This window comes from Emys orbicularis, chromosome 6 (assembly GCF_028017835.1).
Source record: "Emys orbicularis isolate rEmyOrb1 chromosome 6, rEmyOrb1.hap1, whole genome shotgun sequence".
In the NCBI taxonomy this organism is placed as follows: Eukaryota; Metazoa; Chordata; order Testudines; family Emydidae; genus Emys; species Emys orbicularis.
The window spans coordinates 84,766,394-84,775,224 of record NC_088688.1 but is presented as its reverse complement, the minus strand read 5'-3'; positions in this window follow the sequence as shown (position 1 = coordinate 84,775,224).

Below are 8,831 nucleotides of genomic sequence, written 5' to 3'. Positions count from 1 at the left end.
ATTAGAAATGCAAGTCAGTGTGATTTCATGCTATTTCCCATTTATATTGAAGTGCCTGCTCTGCTTTCATTACCAAAAACAATCTCTGTTCTTAAAAATCATAATGGTTTTGGAAAGGCTTCAGAAGCTTAAAAAAAAAAAAAAAAAAAAAAAGCTGTAGTTTCCCAAAAGAAACAAAGTTGGGTTTGGCAATCCCTTCAGAAACTTCCTTGTTCTGGTTATCTCACAAGGAGCGTGATCCTGGGTCAGCACTCTGGGGAGTCACTGAACAAGTGACTACCTTGCTGTCTTCCCACAAACATTCATCATATGCACAGTCAACAGTACTGGGATTTCCCACACACACTGCAAATTTTTTGCACGTCAAACTTTTACAACAAACCAGGATGCAAACAACATGTTTGTGTCCTTTTTGATCTACTTAGGAAAGAAATCTTTACTGGCCTTTCTGCACATTTCACGGTAGTTCAGTCCTGATTCTCTAATCTAATCACTTCTTCCAATGTAGTACTTAGTTTCATTTGCTCAGCTTCCCAGAAGCATGCAAAAGGTTAAAAAACAATTGCTATGAAACCCAGAAGTTTTGGAGATCAAGTACTATATTATGATTTGCATAAATCTTGATTCAAACACCTATTATGTGTAACTTAGCTTTAACCCTCCAGAATTTCCTCTGGGATACATTATTTCTATAAGTGATATTTAATGGATTCAATGAAACAAATGTCTGCTAAAGTTTCTTGCAGATATGTGCTGGTGAATCCAATACAAAGGACTATGCTTCTTTTTAAATTAGGTGATGATACAAGATGATAGAAGCATTGATACTGCTGAGAAATAGTTGGCAATCAGGTGCCAGAACTAGAAAATTTATAGTTTCCTTTGTATTTATGAATTGGATATAACACAGATTAAATACAAGAGAATTGCTCACTGAGTGACCATAGAATTTCATATCTTGGGGTCTTCAAACATATTTAAACAAATACTTACATTCAGTTGTTATCCTCTCTTTGTGAGTGCTTGAGAGATTAAAAAAAGTTATAAAATGAAAGAAAAGGATCAAATTAATTCATAATAATAGGAGTGCAATACCCATCAGAAGCCATTCTGCATGTGTAACCATCGATATAGTAAAACCAACCTTAGGAAATGGACTTTTCAGGGGTGTCCTCTCAAAGCCATTGTTTCAAGCAAAGTTACTAGTTACTGAAAGCCATCAACACTTGACAACTATTTGGAGATTTACTTGAAAGGAATAAAATTAATGGTCTGTCATATATTCACATAGAAAAAAAACCCACCCACCATTCTCCCAACAAGCACGCGTCTTGAGACTGAACTATTCTTTTCCTCTAGAAAGCTCCTCCTGGTCAGTATGGAGTCATTGTCTGGGTAGTGAAAGGAAGCTTGCATTACCTGTGTTATGCTTGTGTGCATATATACAAGGCTTCATTTTCCAGGGCTGCCACCCAAGTACATTTCATGCAAAGCCAACATTTTCAGACTTAACACCTTTGAAAATCAGAAATGTAAAGTGAACAGGAGTTGGGGGAACATCAATGGGAGCTGAAGATCCTCATTACCTCCAATTCAGGTCACTTTTTAGGTGCCTATTTAGGGATTTAGGTGCCTAACTTTAGTCACTGAAATTTGAAATGTTCTAAATTCCCTTAAAAAATTACAATCTTAAAAAGCAGAGTAAAAAACTCTCCAAAGTATGAAGAATACAGCTGCAGATGTTCTACTGACAACATGCAAGAATAGCCTTAGAATACTATGGGCTGTTCCAATTAGTAAATTGATAGTAGAATTTAAGGGTTCACTGTATATATACCGAATCCTGAAAGAGAGTGCAGTCTGCTTCCAAAAAACCTCTGAGATACTAATTTAAACAGAGCTCATCGGAATGAGTGGTTTCTTTGACACGAGAAGCAGCAGTAGGAGAAAGAAAGATTGCCTGAAGGAGAATATTGGAAAATCCTGGCTCCTGTGGTCAAATGGCTGCCATGCAAAAGAGGGGAAGAAAGTGAGTGTCCACCACTTAATGAGCCACTTAAAGATGCATAATGCAGAAGCCAAGAAATGCTGTCACACTGCCACTACACCGTTTAATATAATATTTTTCCGTAGTCATGCTATTCCTGGAGCTAAAATGATGAAGCTTAGATCAGGTCTCCCTGAAGGTCACTCTAAGATTATCAAGGATGGAAATTAAATAGGAAAGGAATGTGGCTAGTAATCATGTAAAAGCAAAGCAAAGAGTGAGCTGTTAGCAAGAATAAACAGCTTAGAGCTGTACCTAGCTAATCTCTAAAAGTCACCAGTGAATTGATATCCAATGAACTTTACTGATTAATCAGCACTGGCTGCAAGGGAATTCACCTCAGAATAGAAGGGCTTTTGTACTAGCCTAATGAAAATATACCCTGGCATCTCAGGTGTGTGCTAAAGCAGGATATCAAGGACCACTCTTTGTACTGATGGTTGGAATGATGAAAGAAAGGCACTATAGAGAGAGCCAATAGAAAAGGGTGTCATTAATGAATGGTGTACAGGTATGGACATTGCTGTCCTAAAACAGAATATACAGATAGAAGACATGTGGCTGGCAGCCATGGAGCTGGTTCAGAAAAGCCATACAGGAACAGTGATATTTCTTAATCTCAAAAATGAGAGACATCTGGAGTAACAGCTGGTGTCTGGTCTGCAGGTTTGGTTTGAACTGGACATATTGTAATGCAATAAAAAAATTAATGCATCAGGACCATTTAGGAATCCCTCATCCAAAACTAGGATTAGGTTTTAACAAACTGTATAATCTGGTTGCAGAAAAAATGATCAGGAGCCACAGGTCAAAAGTGAAAGGCAAGGTTAGTCCTTCCAAAGCAGTGAACAGAAGAAGAGAGCATGCTTCAGGTGGAGCAATTCCTGTTACATTAGAAAGGCAACTACCAATACTATACTTTGAACAGTAGGTGAATGAAAACTGGGTCGTAGGCTGAATGATTCTCTATTTGGAAACTGTGTAAGGGCTAGGTGGGAAGAAGAACTCTTGAGTCACAGGCTAGCTGATAATGAACTGGCAAAACTGAAGCAGACATAAGAACTGTGATTCAGCAACCCCTTGTGAACAAGTAGTAAGAAAACAGGGCAGTTGCAGACGGAGAGGAAGTTTCTTGACATTAACAGATTGCAACAAGTCCAGAGATATGACCTAAAGTGTGGTCTGCTGTTGTGCTTTCCGGATAATGACAAGGAAGATGTTTGTATGGAGGTAGAAGCTCCTTAGCTTTCTAGAAGAGAAAGTGGATTAGCTTGAATAGAAGCTAAAGTTACAAAGAGAAACATGGGAAAACAGATCTCTCCAACTCCTGGACAGAGGGTTCATTATGTATCATAAGTTACTGTTTGTTTCAATTAGCAACCAATTCATATCTAAAGAACACAACCTGCTGCTTGCACAAAACTGGACTGTTTGTTAAATTACTGCTAAATTTACCGAATAGCAACACTGAAAATGTGTTGATGTCAGCCTTATGGAAAAGATTAAACAGGTTGCACATGAAATGCTGCACGTGTAAGCTAAAAAAAAATAGGTCTCTTGTGGGGAAAAATATCCAGTCACCACTACACAATACACATATATGAATATAAGACCAAGCATCTAACCTGAAGACGGTAAAAAATGCAAAGAGAGCAAACCAGAGGACCGCTGACTTGTCTACAAGGCTGGAAAAGTCAGTCCACTTACGACCTATTGCTTCCAGTGTGCCAATAGTATGTGTTTAGGTATCAGCTAGGTGGGTCCAGGAAGGGTCTCACAAAAGGAAACCTACATAGTTGCCTGTAAAAGATAATACATGTTAGAAAGTGGAACACTAGGGATTAGTGGGATTACATCGTTTCCAGACTGTGGGTTTTCTAATTTAAACTACTCTAACAGTTTGGTAGCCTCTTGCATCTAGTAGCAGGGATAAGATGTTCATTTTTTAGTTTAGAGGTAAGGCAAAATAAAGTTCAGCTCCCCAGACAGTTTACGGAGAGCATCTACATAGTCACTGTCTGGGGGCAATTAGGGAAGAAAAGCATGTACCAAAAAACCCTCTAACTGTGGTGCTCTAAAGTGAAGAAGGGAATATGTCCCATAATTTTACCTTAATCTTTTGGAGGAGAGGGGACATGGTGTGAAGGCGGCTGGAGAAGGGCAGAAATTGAGTTGGATCCTTGCTGAGGGGGGAGGAGGTACATAAACCCTATATACAGCAGGTGAGTGATTTCAACAGGAACAGTAAAAGTTAATAGGATTTACTCAGGGTCCAGATAATGGAAATACCAGCAATCTGAGAGGCAAGAATTTTTCATTAAAAGAGCTGATCCTAGGTGGAGGCAGAAAATTAGGTCTTCATTCATATACATGATCCAACACTAAGCAAGGACACCTAATCACCCCTTCTAAGAGAGAGAACATGGAAGCTGGCAAAATATATTCTCTTTATAGTCCTCAAATGTTCTTAATATAATGCCTCATTGCTGCAACATGGGTCCAGACATATCACTGATCAGTAATGCATTTTACAATCTAGGACTGTGAAATCCAAATTCTTATGGGTGCCAAGGGCTTAGCAATAAATCTTGGCTTGCTAGTCTGGTCTAAGGCACTACAGAACCTATGAGATACATGTTAGGCATGGGGGAGGAGATCAAAGAATGGTTTAAGAACTTTATCTGTATTACAAAAGAAGAGAGAGGCTAAGATATGAAGTTTAGTAAAACCAATCTCCCAATATTCAGAACAAGCTATCTACAAAGAACCCCTCTCTCTTCTGAGAGTCTTAGAGTCCACTACAAGAATCTACAGACCATATTTGGGTCAAAAACATGCCACAAGATCACTCGAAGTGCAGACTTTACAAGCTAAAATCAGTATATCTGGATGCTTATGTCTTATTGTTTGTCACAGTCTAAGTTTACCACAGCTGATTTTGTAGACAACTTGTTCTTTTGTCTTGCATTGTATACCAGCTCAAAATATCACTTCCTCCCCCACTTGGAATCTCTCATGAGAGAGACTGAATCACTGATTTTAAATAACACGTGTGAGTGCACTAGGTTGGCAGTGGGAACACTGCTATTTTAATAACCAGATCAACTTATATAACTGAGACAAAGGCTATGGCTACACTACAGCTTAAGTAGACAAATTGTGTCACTCAGGTGAGAATTAGCCACCCTCCTGAGCAACATAACATGCCCACTTAAGCACTGGTGTGGACAGCGTTATGTTGGCAGGAGAGCTTCTCCTGCCAACATAGTTACCACCTCTCATGGGGGCTGGAGTAATTAAGCTAACAGGAGAGCTCTCTCCTGTCAGCTTAGAGTGGCTACACTAGAGACCTTACATCTTACTGATCATAAGTACTGCACTAATCATTATGTAATGCACTAAGCAGCAAAGTGCTAGGTTCATACAGGTATCCAATGGTAAGTTTTCCATCCAATTTAGAAGATACACATCATCGGCTGTATAGTTGAACCTCAGGAGATTATTCACTTCCTATAATAGGAACTCAACAGGGTACACTGCCAAAAGAGAGTAGAGATCTCCTTGTTAATGTAGTAGCACATAGATACCACTCTAAAATTAATTTTAAAAATGTACTTCAGATCTTTGAAGTGTGATCAATAGTGCAGTGATAAAATCCCACTGCAAAGAATCAGATTTCACATTGTCTTGATCTTAACTTCCTTGTTATTATTAGTTACAAAACCCCACCAGATTGATGTACCAACTTAAATCATCCAATCTCTTAACAGTGAATGTGCACAAAATTTATAAACAAAATTCACTGGTACTTTGACAAAAACTAAAATAAAAAGTATCACTACTGTTTGTAAGGTGCATTTGAAAACATTACATAAATGCTAAGAATTACTATTATAACTACAACACCAGTTCTAACTTGAGAAAAAAAAAACCTCTCTTGAATTTTTAAGGGGAAAATGTTTATCTGTATAGCATTTCCATTTTCACTATGCTGGTTAAGGTAGTTGTTTGGAACATAAGAATGGTATATTAGAACAATGTAATCTACCGCTATACCTAATGATTCAGTAGAAGGGAAAAATCTCATTGATCCTAGCCAATTGCACAATCTTATACTATGGGGGAAAACATTTCTCTCTGATCTCAGCTGCTGATTTATAATTAAGGCCCTACCAAATTCATGGCCATGAAAAATGCGTCACTGACCGTAAAACCTAGTCTCACCCCGTGAAATCTGGTCTTTTGTGTGCTTTTACCCTATACTATACAGATTTCATGGGAGAGACCCGTGTTTCTCAAATTGGGGGTTCTGACCCAAAAGGGAGCTGCGAGGGGGCTGAAAGGTTATTTTAGGGGGGTTGCAGTATTGCCAACCTTACTTCTATGCTGCCTTCAGAGCTGGGTGGCCGAGGAGCGGTGGCTGTTGGCCAGGTGCCCGGCTCTGAAGGCAGCGCCCCACCAGCAGCAGCACAGAAGTAAGGGTGGCAATACCACACCATGCCACCCTCACTTCTGTGCTGTTGCCTTCAGAGCTGGGCAGCCGGAGAGTGGCGGTTGCTGACCGAGGGGCCAGCTCTGCGGGCAGCAGCGCAGATGTAAGGGTGACAGTACCATACCATCCTTACTTCTGCGCTGCTGCTGGCAGCGGCTCTGCCTTCAGAGGTGGGCTCCTGGCCAGCAGACGCTGCTTTCCAGCTGCCCAGCTCTGAAGGCAGGGCCGCTGCCAGCAGCAATGCAGAAGTAAGGGTAGCAGTACTGCAACCCCACGTACAATAACCTTGTGACCACTCCACAGCTCCTTTTTGGGTCAGGACCCCTACAATTACAACACAGTGAAATGTCAGATTTAAATAGCTGAAATCATGAAATTTACGATTTTTAAAATCCTATGAGTGTGAAATTGACCAAAATGGACTGTGAATTTGGTAGGGCCCTATTTCTAATGTCCCGAAGAGATATGATATAACCATTGTAATTCTTACCCTGTTGATTCAGAGTTTATACAATTTAGGCCTAATGTGCTCCAGGCTAAATTTGTAAACAACCATCTAGGGGCTGGAGGATGGTACAGACTTTTAAGGAAAACATTCACTTAAAATGAACCAACAATGATAATTGTCCCTATTGCAGTTATTACTTTTAGGGTTCCAGGTTATACTGTATTCAGCTTTCTCTTCAAACGCATCAATGTACAGCAACTGTCAGTCTAACAAGGGAGCTGTTTTCTGTTTGTTCAGATCTTACCATTATCACCAAGAATTTAAAAACATTACATTAATTTCAAAGGTTTCCCTGAAGATGCTGTTAACTGACTAGATATATTCCCAGAAAGGGGGAGGGGAAAAGAGATGTGGAATAATATTGGCACTTAGAATTGTTTTGCATACAAGATAGGTGTGATCGGTCAAAGCAGGGTCACTGGTCTCTGAAATAGGAAGTGCTCAGTTAACAACATTATAATGACCCAATAACAACTGTAGGCTCTCAACGAATTTGAGACATAAACCAACAAAAGCAAAGACATTCTTAGTCTAGTTTAACGGGACTACATGCTTTTGATGCAAGTCTATCTTCAATATGAATTTAGTTGGTTTTGTAAGCTTGAGTGACCAGCTTTCAGGCCTTGTCTGTTAATATGTAATAGGGACAGTATTCTTCAGCCTTGCAGTTTACCTTTGATACTAAAAACAAAAAAGAAATAAGGGGACATAGATGTATATGTAAGGCATAAAGGTATCTCAGTAAACATCAAGCTCCATCAGATTACTATATCCACAGAGGCTGATATTAAATAGTCCTGGGCAGTCAGCTTCAGATTAGAAACAAAAGGTTTAGGGACAACCTAATACAAGAGAGAGGATATAAAACTGGTTAGCAAGTTCAAATTTAGCATCCCCACATGAAGATAAAGATAAACCAAGCATGGATTAATAATGACTGTGCAGATTAAAGTCAAGGGTACGGGCTTTAGCAAAGAAAGAGCACCAGATTATTTTATGCTCAAAATTAATTTACTGTCCATAAAAATGTTACAGTAAAACCACAGAGTTACAAACTGCTCTGGAATGGAGGTTGTTTGTAACTCTGAAATATTAGTAACTCTGAACAAAACGTTATAGTTGTACTTTTAAACGTTTACAACTGAACATTGACAACACAGCTTTGAAACTTTACTATGCAGAAGCAAAATGCTGCTTTTAACCATCTTAATTTAAATGAAACAAGCACAGAAACAGTTTCCTTACCTTGTCAAATCTGTTTTTTAAACTTTCGCTTTATATTTAATAGTTTACATTTAACACTGTGCTGTACTGTATTCGCGTTTTGTATTTGTCTCTGCTGCTGCCTGATTGCGTACTTCCAGTTCCAAATGAGCTGTGTGGTTGACCAGTCAGTTTGTAACTCGGGGGTTTGTAACTCTGGGGTTCTACTGTATAGATAAAACATTTTAGGAAGTATTCAAATATTTTTTCTAAGTTTTTGGATGACTCTAGAAGACATGGGACTTTTCACCTCTAAGTTAAAAGTTGATTTAGGAACAGCTTGTTCATGAGCCATCTGATGGCTGGTCAGTATTCTCAACCTCTAATCTATGAACCACTACTAGTGGCCTTTCAACTGGTCCACAGAAGTAATCATTAAAAACCATGTACTAATGGGAGGTAAACTCCAGGAATAGCTACTCTCAGAGAAGGAGAAACCTTGTTGAGGTTTATATTGTTTTATTCTTTTGAATTATCAATAAAGCCAAACCTCAGGCATTTGTCTGAACACTAGCTCAGGT